At 42.9% G+C, this 16,463-nt stretch overlaps 1 protein-coding gene across 1 annotated transcript in view; it reads left to right on the top strand.

Annotated features, from left to right (window-relative positions):
- The first annotated feature begins 15,320 nt into the window (after positions 1–15,320).
- Positions 15,321–16,463, top strand: part of LOC122133143 (protein NLRC3-like) — a 383,696-nt gene continuing 382,553 nt past the window's right edge. Inside the window, exon 1 of the mRNA XM_042708638.1 lies at positions 15,321–15,491. The gene's annotated coding sequence lies outside the window, so the exon portion shown is untranslated. The remainder of the gene's footprint in view (positions 15,492–16,463) is intronic.

Below are 16,463 nucleotides of genomic sequence, written 5' to 3'. Positions count from 1 at the left end.
CGCTAGACGCTAGCAGGCACATGGTTTTTCAATTGCATCAATTTGTATTAGTTGCATCGTTTACTTTATCATTTAAATATTTTTGACAACTCCTAAGTTTATTAAACAAACTGAACTATTGAAAACTCCTACTTCGTCTAGATGGAAGTGACTTATTAGAGGACATTACAGTTTTGAAAAACCTGCGTGTTCTTGGAGAAAAGTTTGCTCTAGGAGAACACCTAACATGGATTTCTGATTGCTTGGAATGCTGGATAGTTCGTGAATTATGAACATATGGTTACCGCTAGTGATGGCAGCCTGACACTGAAGCGCCGGAACGTGCTTCATACCTTAAACTACACCAACCATAAAACCACTGCTTCGAAAGTTGCTTTGGTACGGAAAAATCACGTGACATATTACGTGCGAAACAGCAACTGCTTCTTTCTACGAATGAACCAGCTGAGTGGTTCACAGCGCCACGCACAAAAGTCAGTTGCCTCGTTTTGAGTCTGAATTGTAGCGCCTTCAAAGCATAAAAACTTCCGCGCACAACATTGCGTTTGGTTCGTAGTAGCCTATCTCATTCTGTGAGGGTCATTACGTTCGTATTGATTTATCATCATTATGAAAGCATCTAGGAAGAGAGGTCGTTCTGACATGTGGGAACACTTTATTCTGATCGCTCATGATAAGGTGCGCTGGCTGTTAAATATTTAGGCTATAGGAAAAGTAGACTATATCAACAGGCTCAGTCCAAAAAGTGTAGAACAAATAATGTTTTTAAATCAAAATCTTTGACTGTTCCCTATCCAACATGGTTACACAAGCACACCCAACTTGTGACATATTTGTCCAGCACATCCTTTTCCCCAAGCACTCTCTCTTCAATAACACAATATACAAAAAATAATTAATCTATTTGTAAAAAAAAAATTAAATCACAATCTTTGTATACGGGTGCATGTGAGTGTGAGTGTGTGTGGGGGGGGGGGGGGGGGGGGGGGGGGGGTTGGTGCGTGCACACTAGATTGTCATTGTTTTAAAGATTCGTGCCACTGTCTAGCTGGGCTAATTTAGTTGCAGCCTTGGCACATCACCAGGAGAGGTCACTGTTACTGAAGCTTCAAGTAATGAACCGATTTTTGAAACAATGTGCCTAATGGTTCAATGCTTCACCAAAGCTTCATTTGCCCATCACTAGTTACCGCTGGATGGACTACGGAATTAACCTTTATCACAACCATCATTCGTGAGTAAATGTTGGATTGTAACTTCACGTCTCTAAACCGTTGGCGCCTGCGTACCTCCTTTTCATCTCCCCTGCTTGTTCACGTGTGCTCTCCTCTATTGGCCCAGACAATATTTGTACCCGTTACAAACACACAGGTTAACTTCATAGGTTTGAACTCATGACAAATGAGGCACGGTGTGGTGTGAAGGCCACTCGGCCTTTTCTGTTGTTTCTGATTGTCTGCTCCCAGCGGGTTCAGGTGTGCTTGTGGACGGGGCCGCCTCTGATCAGCTGATGGGCTACACCAGATTGCAGGTGTAGCTGTGGCCTTTTTACGAGCTGCTTTCGTGACCTGGCTCTCTTTAAACTCGCCGTTGACTGCTCTGCTTTCCATTTGGAGATTAATTAAATATAGTTTTTGATTGCTATCGCTGGCCTCTGCCTCCCTTATTGTTTCGGCAACCCTAGGCCTTAACAATATGGTGGCTGGTCAAGCTAAAGCCTTCTTCATTTCGCGGCGGGTTGTTTGTTTGAACTTGAATTGCTGTTTGTAGTTTGTAGGCTTGCGAGTATCCTCTCTGGTGTTTGTCATAGTAGTTTGGTGTTCTTGTTCACCGCTAGAGCCAGCCTTGTAGTTTCACATACTACTTCCGCAGACAGATAGGAGTGTCCTGCTGAGCTGTCTCGGTCTCTTCCATCGGACACTCATTTATTGTTTTCTGTAAGATCCTGGTGGTGGGGAGACTACTCCGGGGGAGACTAGGTTCTCCGTGGGGGGTAGCTTTGCAGTTTTCTGTAAAGTTGCCTCGAGCCCGGTAACCTCCGAAGACAGACTAGGTTAGTTTTGGTGTAGGTCTGCGCGAGTTGTATGGCTAGGCTGGGCTTTTGTTTGTGATCAGGAGCATTGCGCTATCATGGCGGCCATCTGGAGAGTTGCGTTTGCTACTCGCGGGCCTATTGATTGGATAGCGTAGCCTAATTGGAGCGCCTTTTTGTGAGAACTCCTTACTTGGTATCGATAACGATGTCTGTGTTCGATGATTTCGTTAACAGCTACAGAGAGGGTAGAGGATGAAGCACACTGTGTGTGTGTGTGTGTGTGTGTGTGTGTGTGTGTGTGTGTGTGTGTGTGTGTGTGTGTGTGTGTGTGTGTGTGTGTGTGTGTGTGTGTGTGTGTGTGTGTGTGTGTGTGTGTGTGTGTGTGTGTGTGTGTGTGTGACACTGGGATGCTTTGGATGGATGCTGAACACACCTTTGTAAGAACTGAACTCTGAAATGTCAGGATCTACTGAACCACCACAACTGCTCATGTCAGTGAAGGAGGAGATCAAAGAAGAAGAATCTGATGATTTCCTGCAAGTGTCTGCAATTCAGAAAGTGGAAGAAAAGCCTGGACTGGAACCTGGCTAAGATTGAAATATACACATCACCAACCTTGACCCACAAAGAGAAGAGTATTCACCATTGGAAATTAAACAGGAAGACAAATCTGATTGGAGACCTCCCAAAACGTTGCTGTTGATATGAAAGCAGCGTGATGTAGGTTAACGTTCCATTTTCTGTTATCAGCAAGCTAAAGTTAATTGCCAACAAAGTTAGACAACATTACTCCTAGCTGAAAATGTCTACCTTTACAGGACTTCACCAAAGGCGATTGTCACAATATCCTTATTAAGGTGGCTTAGCCACGTGTTGTTGGGTTGGCTCACGTTAGGCAAGTGAGTTAACGTTATCTAGCCATAAATGCTAGCTAATGTTATCTGTGATAAACTATTCACTATTGTCATGTAGTTACCGAATTAGGAAGCTATAATGTTAGTCTAATATAATTTATGAGTGCTAAAACAGGTGAACAAGCGAATTGAAAGACGTTCTTACCGATGTCGTAGCCGTTCATGGATAAACGGGTCAAAAAGAAGAAAGAAGGAAACAAAAAACAAGAAAAGGAAACAAGATGAAGGAAAATAACCAACCAAATCCAATACAGACTATCCAGAGCCAACTTTCCTACAACACAGTGTCCAGCAAACAAAACTCTGTACAACAGTTTAAAAAGGTGGTGTTCTTACACATTTACCACTGAGTAATGCACAGTAAAACACTTGTTCAGTTATGAAAACTCAGTCCTTTTGAGCAAGTTGCCTTTGTAAAAGTTTTAAGGTGAGTATTTCAACCTATGTTTTACCTTTCCGTTGCTTGTCTCTGTGGTAAAATGTTGTCCTTTTTTGTGTTTGTTTCAGGATATCCGTAGGAGGAGATGGTGAAGCTTTTTAAAAGTGTCCGGATGGATTGGAGAAGAAACCTTTATACTCCCAAAGTCTGAGGTTACGGGTTAGTCTACCATCCTCATGTTTGGAAATGTTTGTTGGTAATCCATTAGGTGAGGGTAATCCTTCCTGAACGGCTTTGAAAATATTTACCCTTCCAGGAACTAAAACTGTTTAAAAAGTCATTAAAAAGAATAAAAAGCACATTCATACAATTTAGACAGAGTCTCGGCTTAACGTTTGCGCCAACATTGGCTTCTTCAGAAGCACTTATCTGTCTATACCAACAGTCATACTAGAAGTATGCAGTAATTGCAGTTACCAATACGGCTCCTTCAGACAGCATTTCAAGTTTCCGCGGCCTCAAGGTACCTCTCCATTGGCTGTAGGGGCGTGACGTCACACAGCCACGTGTGTTGGGTTGGCTCACCTTAGGCAAGTGAGTTAACGTTATCTAGCCATAAATGCTAGCTAATGTTATCTGTGAAACTATTCCCTGTTGCCATGTAGTTACCGAATTAGGTAGCTTTTAATGTTAGTCTAATATCACACAAAAAAATAACACACCAAACAGGTTTTGAGACAGTTGAGACTTTTTATTTACAATTCTAAAAGCCAGCGTATCAGGTCAAGATCTGGGGTCAAGATCTGGGGTCAAGATCTGGGGTCAAGTGTGCCACGCGACACTATGTCGTTCTGCCATGGAACCGCTCCCTCAGGCATCTGAAAGAACTGCATCAAGTCATTCCTCACACCATAGCAGCTCTGGTGGCACGGCTCCTTGACATCTGTGGTGTCACTCTGCGCCACTCACCAGGCTGTACCGTTCCCCCTGAGTCTGTATCCGAGAAACTGGGCGGTATGTAGCGGCTCTCGGTTAAGGGTTCAGGTCGCCTCATCTGTGTAGGCCAGGTAGTTGTGGAGAACTACACAAGCCTTGACCACATCCCCAGCCTTGTCTGGCAGGAACTCAATCAACCTCCCAAGAATTCTCCACCGTGCCACCATGATACCATCTGCATTTTCAATGACCCTCCTGACTGGAGAGGCGGTAATTGAAAATGTTCTTCTCCCTGCTCAGATTTGCCCCTGATAATACAACAAAAAAACAATAAATGCAGTGTTACTGAATAGAACATGGTTGCACCACCATCAAAAATAAGAAACTACGTTCTGTCAAATTTCTATGCAACGTGCAATGCAATTCATTATTATGGTTTGTGACATACCTGGAAATGGACGCATGATGTTGTTGTGCAGGGGAAAGGCAGCATCAGCAACTATCACATGCGGGGCATCGGTCCTGGTCCCGGGAAGAAACGCAGATAGCGGCAGGCTCAGCTTGTTGTCGAGCAGCTGTTGTTGGCAAAGGCGGAAGTGATCACACCCGTTGTGTAAAATATGCGAATGTCAGCACATTTGATTCTAGAAGAAAAGCCTGTGGGAACGGCAAGTATTGAACTAGTCAGTTGGTGAGCAACTGGATAGCTAACGAGCTAGCTAGACCTAGAGTTTAGGGGTGATGTGCTCTGAGTGCAAAAACAAGATGCAGACTATCAAATTAATTTTTACACAATTAAATAATTGTAAAGACTTCTTATCAGTGATATTCAGTACACCACATACCACAGCAAATTACAAATGCAGACATTTAACTGAATGAAGTACTCCCTTCCGGTTTTAATACCGATCCCAGCGGAAATACGCATCCTTTGCCGACAGTTGTGACTAGGGTTGGGTACTGAGAACCGGTTCCAATACAACCGGTACCTACCCGGACCGAAATGCAATGCAGATTTCGGTGCTTCCTTTCGGTGCCTGAGCCGATTTAAAGAAATAACAGCAACAAATCATGCAGCTAAATGAACAAAACGTACAAATTTTTTTTTTATAAACAGGAATTATTTGAGGCTACAACATGAAACACGGAGGCTGGTTCCAAAACAGTACAAAACTAGCGATAGCTAACGAGCAGTAACGTTAGTGGCGTAGATCTGTCTGAGTATGATCTGTATGAATAATTTTTTAGGTTGCTAGGCAGATTTCGTGGGCCACTTTTAAAACTGCCCCATCTCCCAATGTAAACTTTGGCCTGTGTCGCTCACGCTCACTGGTATGCCAGCATTTCACAGAGCAAGCACAAACAGAGCTAGCCATCAATTTAACAGAGAAAATGCCGAAAGGTAAATGGTCAAAAGTGTGGCTGTATGTCTCACAAAAAGATTCAAACAACGCGACGTGCAGCAAATGCAACAAAACAATTGCGTGTAGAGGGGGGAGAGAAGGCAAGAGTCACTGGCAGATCAGCAACCGCAGACTGAAGACTAAACTGAGATGCCAGCCAAACTAAACCTAGTCTCTTAAAGGGGCAGTACAAATTCACATACCCAGTGGGTTATGTTTAAGTATAAACAAGATAGAAAAGATGGGTATAAACAAATCAGAAAATGGTGAAATTTCATGAAATAAATGCAAACAAAATAATACATTTTTGACTCAGAAGGCAAATATGCTCATATTTCTGCAAAAGAATTACTGAAGTTAGAAGCTGTAGTGTGTGTACAGAGTGTGTGTGTTCTGTATTTATTTATATTTATTTAAGTATACTGTAAACTGCTAACAGTTAATATATTGTTCATAGTTTTAAGTTAAAAGGTTTGAAGCTGTAGTTTGAAGCCAAGTGTTTTGAATTCATTTATATTTATAGTATACCTTAAACAGTTAATATATTGTTCAATTTGAAGAAAAAATGTGCCTTGGCAATAAAAAAAGCCTTTTTTTAATGTCGTCAATTGTAGTTTTGTGCTATATATATATTACAAATGCAGACATTTGTAATATATATATATTTTTTTTTAAGTATCGGTTTAGTCACCGGTATTGGAAAAAACCCAAACGATACCCATCCCTAGCTGTGACCCAAATGCGCTCTCTTTGAAAACGCTGCCGTCGCTCTCCCGTCCATACCCTCCGACGTGAAGCGATAAATGGCATCGCATGTTGCCATCAGGACAATGGAATGAGCACCTTTTATAATTGAAGAAGTCACTCCCGGCATGAGGTGGTGCATTGATGTTGACATGCAGTTTGGGAAGTTCCAGAGCCGCCAAATATCCGCTGCTATCGCTGTCCACTGGCTGGCTGAGGGACAGGGTAGGTAGTATGGCTGTAGAGCTGTCCACAACGCCGTGCACACCTCGTACACTGGGCGGCATCAACCGGCATGCTGTGTGTGCCCTGGTGCCGTATGTGTGGGTTCTCTAAGGTCGTCGTCTTGAAAGGCATCGTTTCGGCTTGTCGGACGGCCCTTTTGTCCTTTTGAATGTTATCCTTTTAGATCCTGACTCAGTTGGATTGATATGATGCAGGCGTTAGAGCAGCCCATGAGATAGATCTTCATCAACATTGAAGACTTGTGATTGTTAAAGGTAGGGATAGCTTGTGCGACTTGAGCAAGATGTCGTCTCAATAGAGGACTCAGGAGATGTAGTTGTTAGAAAAGATGGAGGTTTTATTTCTCCAAATAAGGCCAAAAGGCGGTAAAACGATGACAATAATAAATATAGCTGCAAGCAGCGATGGGTTGGCCAAGCAGGTCAGATGAGCCAGAAGAATCGGCTGTACCGGACAAACGGTTTCGGAACTCTAAAATCATTTTGATAGTTTATGTGATCATTTACATTTACATTGTCATTTAGCAGACGCTTTTGTCCAAAGCGACGTACAAGGGAGAGAACAGTCAAGCTAAGAGCAATAAAAAACATGGTGTAACAATAAGTACTACTTTACATAAGAATTAGAAAAAACGACCTAGAAAGGAAAAAGAAGTGCAGGAATGTAAGTGCTGCTGAAGTGCAAGTTAAGCGCTAGTCAAGGTGCCAGTTAGGAAGGGAGGTGCTCTCTGAAGAGTTGGGTCTTCAAAAGCTTCTTGAAGGTAGAGAGGGACGCCCCTGCTCTGGTAGTACTAGGCAGTTTGTTCCACCAACGTGGAACTACAAATGAGAATAGTCTGGATTGCCGTGCTTGCACAGACGGCAGTGCCAAACGACGCTCACTAGACGAGCGCAGCGTCCTGGGTGTAACATTTGCCCTTACAAGAGCATTTAGGTAGGTGGGAGCAGAACCAGCAAGCACTCTGTAGGCAAGCATAAGTGACTTGAACTTAAGCTTGAACTTCTTTTGTAAAGTGATGATTGCATTGACTATATACAGCTTGACTACAGGTAGCTAGCGACTGCGGTCTACCTGGCTTCCTTTGCAGTGGCTTACAGTCTCGCTAAAAAGAGAATCAGAGACATGACAGGCTCGTCGGCTTTGGCTGTAACTATTTTGAAAATGACTGACAACTATAATACTTTAGGATTTGTGGTCTGAATATCATACAAGTAGGGGAATTGGGATTAAGCATTAGGCTCGTCTTACTACTGTTAGTTGCTACTGGTGTTGTAATTTGTGTATTGTAATAGTATGGAACAGCAAAGTTGAAGCGAACTGAGGTCTTCCTGTTCAGAAACGGAGAGTCTACGTCCGACGAGCTGCTGGATGGGGATATGTCCAGGAGAGCTACAGCACACACACACACAAAATTATGCAAATACATTAACACAAATGTGCCCAGACATACAAGAGCAAATAAACATATGGAGCTCAGATACTTCATGAGTTCACGTGTGTGTGTGTGTGTGTGTGTGTGTGTGTGTGTGTGTGTGTGTGTGTGTGTGTGTGTGTGTGTGTGTGTGTGTGTGTGTGTGTGTGTGTGTGTGTTTTTTTTAAGGTCACTTACTCTTCCTGCTCAGAAAGCACTCTCTGTTCTCACTCAGTAATAGCCACTCTCATGTGGCGGAACATTGACACCAGTTCCAACTGGGGGGAGGAGAAAGGATTCTTACAGTCTGGATGGAGGTTGGGCAATAACACCAGAGATGACATGAAGACTGAACTGAAAGAAGAGTGTGTGTGTGTGTGTGTGTGTGTGTGTGTGCACACGTCCATGTTTTTGGAGCTGGAAACCAAATGAGAGGGGGTCAGTGTTTCCCCTACCGTTATATTAGGGGGGCGCCCCGCCCCCCCTGGAAGATCAAGTTAATCTTGTTCAATTTTATTTTCTATAAAGCGCCAGATCACAACGGAAGTCATTTAAGGTTACCTTTCCTATAGAACAGGTCTATAGCTTGTTATTTTATTAAACAAAATAAATAGCCTTATGTTATTTATCTTGTTTACACGACGGCATGTCATTTCTGTCTCTACATGGTCGCGCGTTTACAATTATCTGCTCTCTGTATCACGCATGGCGGAGTTCCGCCAAGATGCGCACAAACACACACACACGCACACACACAGACATGTGCGCGCACACACAGGTGAGCACGCTCCCACCAGCGGACAGAATTGGGCTTAAGAATCAGTGCACAGCTACGGACACTTTTAAGCTTTAAAAAACACATTTCCAGGCGTTCGTGAATCCAGCGGAGATCTTTTCCTAGGTAGGGTCGAGAATGAGGCCTAATGAGAATGGCTACAACAGACGTGGAAACAGAACGTACGCCCATGTCCGCACCGAAAATTCAGAAATAGATCTGGCTTGCATTTTTTATCATTTTCCGCGAGTTGTGCGTGGCCCTTTTTTACATAGAGTCTGGTAATACATCTATTAATTGTAATGAAAATTATTTATTTTGCTGTGAATAATGAAGGAAGCAATAAATCCGATTATTTCCCAAACCCTCAAGAGCTGTTGCCATGGAGATTTAACGTTACTTTCTGTTTGAAGATAAGGTAGCAGCTAGTGTTGAAGAATGGGTGACTTGAAATTGAACGACTTTAAATTAATGAAATTGAACATCAACACCTATACAAATAAAATAAATAAAGAAGGATAGCAAAACAGATTGATAAGCCTAGAATGAGAACGGCAGAAACACAGGCAGGACCTTAGATGACGAGACAGATCATAGTGACACAGGCTGTTTTTTTTCGTCATATGAAGGCCAAGACATTCATGACATTTTATTTAGTCTTACTGATGGTCCTTTTGTAATGCCAACATGTGCACTTCGTTGTGGATAAGTAAAACCTATTTTGCTACATTTTTGTAGTCCTGGTAATCTTTTGTTTGGCATATTGGTGAGGTTATTAAAAGGACCATTTCTAAATCGTTTTGTTCTTGATGAATTAATGTTTGTTTATTAATCAGTTATTTTTCAACAAATAACTCAATTATAATTACAAAGAGGACAATTCGCAACTTTTTATCGCAACTTTCACTTGTTTTCGACAATTTCATTGCAAAAAACACCTAAAAATAAAAACTTTCATCGCAACTTTTTTGAAAAGCTCCTGCGAAATCAGGAATTTTAGGCCCTAAATACATGTATCTCAAAACATTTTCTTCCAGAAGCCCAAAAAGGTACACTGCAGAGACAAAAGCTGCATAAAAATAAAAAGCCATGTTCCGATGTTTAGTTAAATGTACAGTTAAAATAATTGTTCAGTTGTTATATTGACTGCTGTCATTAAAAGAAACACATTAACACCATGATTTTTTTTAAGCGTTTGTGTCGGTGGCCGTGCCGCGCACCGTGCACCGTGCCGCACCCCCCCCCCCCCCCCCCCCCCAAAAGCTGTAAACCTAGGGGAAACACTGGGGGTTCATTTCAGCTAAGGGACCGATGTAGGCAGCTAAGGGGCCTATGTAGGCAGCTAAGGGACCTACGTATGTAGGGAGCTATAATACTAGGACAAGTTCAGAGTTGCTCCAAAGGACACGGAGTGTAGGTTTCCCTTCTCCATTAACTACTGTATGTACTCCCTTCTCTATTTTATCGACTACTGTATGTACAAAGACCTGCCTAGGCTATGAAGGCTATTCACTACTGTATGTACAAAGACCTGTCCAGGAGAGCTTCTTCACTGCTTGATGTTCAGGAGAGGAGAGGTACAGCGCTGCTAGATGTTCAGGAGAGGTACAGCACTGCATGATGTTCAGGAGAGGAGAGGTACAGCACTGCATGATGTTCAGGAGAGGAGAGGTACAACACTGCATGATGATCAGGAGAGGAGAGGTACAGCACTGCTAGATGTTCAGGAGAGGTACAGCACTGCTAGATGTTCAGGAGAGCTACAGCACTGCTAGATGTTCAGGAGAGCTACAGCACTGCTAGATGTTCAGGAGAGGTACAGCACTGCTAGATGTTCAGGAGAGCTACAGCACCACTTCTCAGCTTGGGAGTCACGCCCTCCAGTGGGAGGAGTCTGGCTTGGAGTGGGAGGATCTTGTGAGTTCCGCCCTCCACGGCAGGGAAAACATCGTCTGTCGGCAGAGATAACGTATGGCCCAGAGATACCGCATTGAAACCGGAAGTGGGTGATTTACTCCGTTTGATTGGCTAATAACAGGACCTTTACTTTTTCATTGAGAAATTATGTTGATCGCCTGACATTTAAACGATCGGTTTTCTTTAAATTATTATTATTTTTGTGAAGTTATATCACTCAATACTCAATTGACTTGTTAACCGAACTTTTACAAAGTCATACAACTAAACACACAAGTGACTTGTTAACCGAACTTTTACGAAGCTATATAACCAAACACAAAGCTAGCACTGTTAATTCCGGGACGGCAGAGGCAATGTGGACATCTTACGTTTGACAGCGGGCTTACCAAACACCGTATAGTACAGAGCTAGGTCAATTAGCTCACGTAAAATACTGTAATTTAAGATAAGCAATACCCTAATTTTCCCCCAAAACCATCGAGTGTGTGTGTGTGTGTGTGTGTGTGTGTCTGTGAGAGTGCTAGCTTGAGCTAACCAACACACCTTGAGCTGCCCAAACATTGTATAGCTAGCTAGGTAAATTAGCTTGCCTAAGATACTGTAATTTAAGCTAACCAATTACCTAATTTCCCCCAAAACCCATCGATTGTGTGTGTTTGTGATGTGTAACATATATCCTTTATCAGTCATTCAAGTTATTTACATTTATTTACCGCTAGCGATTGCACCGACACAAGTGTAATTCAATTGCTAGCTAGCTAGCTAGGTAAATTAGCTCGCGTAAGATACTGTGAGAGTGCTAGCTTGAGCTAACCAACACACCGTATGCTACCTTGAGCTGCGCAAACACTGTATAGCTAGCTAGATCAGTTAGCTCGCCTAAGATACTGTAATTTAAGCTAACCAATTACCTCATTCCCCCCAAAACCCATCGATTGTTTGTGATGTGTAACATATATCCTTTATCAGTCATTCAAGTTATTTACGTTTATTTACCGCTAGCGATTAAACTGACACAAGTGTAATTCAATTGCTAGCTAGCTAGGTAAATTAGCTCGCGTAAGATACTGTAATTTTTAGCTTACCTATTACCTAATTATCACACAAAAAGCATCGATTACGTGTGTTTGTGATGTGTAAGATATATTCTTAATCAGTCATTCAAGTTTTTAACGTTTATTTACCGCTAGCGATTACACCGACACAAGTGTAATTCAATCGCTATTAATGTTGAACTTGAACTTCAACAGCGTGACACAACATTAAAAGTCAGGCATCGACATGGTTCCTAAAGAATAAATCAAAGGTCCTTGTCCATTTCTGTTCAGGACATGTGACAAGTTTTATCCAACCAGAGACCGGAGTAAAGTGACGACATCCGGTTTCAATGCGGTATCTCTGGGCCATACGTTATCTCTGCCGACATCGTCCACTTGGTCCCATTCTGAAGCAAAATGCTTTAACCTTTAACATTTAACTCAAACCACTGAACCGCTGCTCATCCATCTTATTCTCTGCTGTCTCTCTGCTCCCTCTGCTGTCTCTCTGCTGTCTCAATGCTGTCTGTCTCTCTGCTCAGTCCTGCTGTCTCTGCTCCCTCTGCTGTCTCTGCTGTCTCTCTGCTCTCTCTGCTGTCTCTCGTGTGTGTGTGTGTGTGTGTGTGTGTGTGTGTCATGTCTCATCACTATCTCTCCTGTCATTTCAGATCCGGCCACTCCCACATGCCTGCCAATCTAGCCATCCCTCTCACCTGGTATTCTCCGCCCATTTCTTCACCTGCAGTTAATCTCCTCATTAGTATATCTGTATTTATACCGGTCCACTTTCACCTGTTCCCTGCCAGATTGGCTTGTGTGTTTTGCCAAGCTCTCCTGCGTTTTGTTACCCTGTTTTGCCTGATCTCCCGGTTTTGACCCTGTTTGCCTGTTTGACTGATCTTCTGGTTTTGACCCTGTTTGCCTGTTTGACTGATCTCCCCGTTCTGACCCTGCCTGAAAAGACGAGTAAACTCAACTTTCTCTACCAGGGTGTCCGCGGGGTTTTAAAAAGTATTAAAAGGTGATAAATCAAAATGGCCAAATTTTAAGGCCATTAAAAGTGTTAAATGTAGTTTTAGAGGTATTATTTTTTTTAAATAGGTATTATTTTTTCAAGTGTCCTATTCTGATAGAATTTCAATCTTCTAAATTTCGCGTTAGTTCGTTTATATGCGGGCTTTATCAAAGATCAAAGATCTTCCGTATCAATCCTGAAGTCTCAACTTTGTATGTTTGATGCTGACGTCATATTCAGTGGTCGTTCGACATCTCAAACACGGCGCGCTTCAACTGGGTAGCCAACTGGCTGGCTTAAGTTTTTGACTTGCTTAGGCATATCTTCAACGTCCAGACAACCATCGTCGTCGTCATGGGCAAATGCAAGTTTTCTGACAGCTGGGTGTAGGGGAATAACCGGCAGGCTTATTGTTCGGTTTGTAAAAAAAACATCAATGTCAACTGGATGGGAGCTAATGCACTTCGATCGCATATGCAATCCACTAAACATAAAAATGGAATGCGTGGTCGGCGAGAGCAGTTCAATCTACCACTCTGCCAACTGTCTGTGCTGCTGCACCACCACCACCGAAAGCTAGTGCCACGGTACAAGCCAACGCTACGGCTCTAGCAACTACGTCTGACCTCCGGGTGACTATGGGCGCCAGACCAACACTGCGTGCGGAGGCTCTGTGGTGTTTAAACACTGCAGTTAAACACCACTCATTGAACTCCAACGAAGGAATTTCGGAGCTGTTTAAAGAAATGTTTCCCGACTCTGACATCGCAAAGTCATTCACGTGTGGTAAAGACAAAACCTAGCCTGGATACCAGACCGAACTTAGCCCCGCCCACATTTTTTTTGGTTGGGAAGTTCGGTCTGGCATTACTCCATTGAGGAGAAATTATCTGCGGCCCAGACATTGCCGTACCAATCAAATTGTCAAGGCGGGCTTTATACGATGATGGACAGATGATCAACAGTAACGTAACCAATCACGTCACCAACACACGAGTTGAATTCATTTTCAACAAACATGGCTGCCGCTGGAGAGCTGAAATGTATAGATTCGAGTCCATTTAGACATTGACAGTGCATTCATTTTGAAAGAGGAACAGAGAAACGCGATTAAGGCATTTGTCAATCGAAAATATGTTTTTGCCTTCCTTCCTACGGGATCTGGTAAAAGTTTAATTTATCAGCTGGCCCTGTCACATACTACGTTGTTCTGATTGGTTGTAGGTAACCAATTGAGCGAAGAGGCATTTTTTTCTCCTGGTTCGGTTGAAACACGCCCCATAATCACAGCCCAATGGAGCGATATCAGACTCATATTCTGACTAGAATTATGAGTATGACATCGTCAGGCTAGACAAAACCGGCTACATCAGATTTGGATTAGCATCGTTCTTCAAAAAACAGCTTGTTGATGGCATCAACAAGGCTGGGCCATTAGTGTTGATGTTTGCTCATGAGTTCATATTAGGCTTATAGCACACCAGTTCACGTAGTGGATGCCAGTTTGTGAAGTGATATCAGCAACAATTCATATAGCAGATGCCAGTTTATAATGCATCAACAGTTCATGTAGTGAATGCCAGCCAGTGTGCTGGAACTATCTCTCCATTGCACATTTAATGTAGTTTGTTTTATTTTTATTCACAAAATGAAATAAATGTGTGCAATATGTGGTCAACATCAGTGAGTCTCTAAATCTATTATGTTGTGTATAGTGTTATATATGTCATAATCTCCGTAAACGTTAGAAAGGTCGCCGATTAACACTTGCAACTCAGTGTCATGATGGTTTTTTAAAAAAAATCAGAAGGTAGTAAAAAAGGTATTAAATTTAACTTAAGGATTGCTGTATATACCCTGTCTACACTCTGTCTGTCTCGTTGTCGTGCTTTTGGGTTCAGCTTTATCTGTACCTGTAATGGTAACAGTATGTGCCACATGTCAAGCTGTAAGTGGCCATACATGTGATGAGATTAATGCTGCTGAATAAGTGGATTATTGTTTGTGAAACAACTTTGAAACTATGAAATAACTTGATGGTTGTTATGAGCTGTTACCATGACAATGCTATCTACATGTTAGCATGATAGTACTCACTTACTACCGATCTGTGAAGTGCTACCCAGTTTCTATTGGTGCCAATAAAGTTCATAAACAGAGAGAGAGAAAGCAAGGAGGGTCCAGAGTCCACAGAGTAGAACACACACACACACACACAAACACACAGGCAAATCATTCTGTGCCTGTATTTGTTTGTGCTGTGACTGTGTCAGTTGTATGCAATCTAAATTCAGTTTGGATATCAGTATATGCACACGCAATTCTGTGGGACTTGTATGTGTGTGTATGTTTGTGTGTGCATCTATGTGAGTGCGTATATGTGATCGTGTGTGTGTGGGCGAGCACTTGGTCCTGTGTGTGTGTGTGTGTGTGTGTCTGTGTCTGTGTGTGTGTGTGTGCACACTGTGCTTATCCTGCTGATGCCAGTGCTTCTCAGATAGGGAGTGCTGGAGATAAGGCCCCCTCCCCCGCACCTCCTCCCCACTGCTCTTTGATCCGCTCCGCAGAGACCAGAGTTCAGTCAGAGTGAGACGCCGGGTCGAGACGCAGAGTTCAGTCGCAGTGAGACGCAGAGACCAGAGCTCAGTCAGAGTGACACGCCGGGTCGAGACGAAGGTAAGATGAGACTCTCTCTCTCTGGGCCCCAGTTTGTTTATCTGTTTGTCTGTCTGTCTCGTTTGTTTGTTTGTTTGTTTGTTTGTTTGTCTCTGTTTGGCTTGTTTACTCCAACGTTGCCGTGGAGAGAATGCATTGATAGGGAAGTGCTCGTGGTGTTGAGGCATTGTGCTTCTGGGTGAACTGTAAAGATCAAACTCAAGTCATGTGAGGAAAGGATCATTTATTTTTCCATCGGTAAAATGGTAAACAGTATGTGACAACCTCAAAACCTTTCAAGCGATCCCTTAATCGCTGTGACTGGATGTGTGATGAGTGTGTGTTGCCTTTCAATGAGAGAAAAATGGCCTAATTTACCATTGACCTCACGCGGGACGGTCAGGGACAGCCAATGGGCCGGATGTGGCCCGGGGGCCGTACAATGACCTGGTCTGATCTAGAGGAACCGCAATAGAGGGAAGAGATAGTGCAGGACTTACACTATGGTATTGTTCGATGTTACTCACAACAGTTGATTGACATGTAGGTTTAGCCAATAGGAAGCCCCTATGTCGGTAGGCTGTGGACCAATAGGATGAGGGAGTGAATGTGTGGTGCGGTCAGATATGGAGCGAATAAACATGTCAACGTTAGTACACAGTCTGTCTCACGCGCATTATTAGGCAAACTTGACATACACCAACACGCAAAAGATGAGCTCTGCGAATTATAAACCAGCTAATATGGATTTTTATATTCTGCCAGAGTTGCCTAGATGCATGGCTGGCTGTCAAGTTAACACGACTGAAATCTGTAAGGTCAAAGATTGAAATCTGTGAAAATCCTCACTGGCTGTAGCATTGTCGGAGAAGCCAGTGATTCAGTTTAGCATGTGTCCTTAATCTATGATGTCATATCATGGTAATTGTATGATTTAGTACAAGTCATACATATTGGTCCTTTAACTTGAGAAAAGGCTTTTGCCTAATTTGG

The sequence above is a fragment of the Clupea harengus genome, chromosome 9 (assembly GCF_900700415.2).
Source record: "Clupea harengus chromosome 9, Ch_v2.0.2, whole genome shotgun sequence".
Lineage (NCBI taxonomy): Eukaryota > Metazoa > Chordata > Actinopteri > Clupeiformes > Clupeidae > Clupea > Clupea harengus.
Note: the sequence above shows the minus strand (reverse complement) of the source record. Positions and strands in the feature narration are given on the sequence as shown.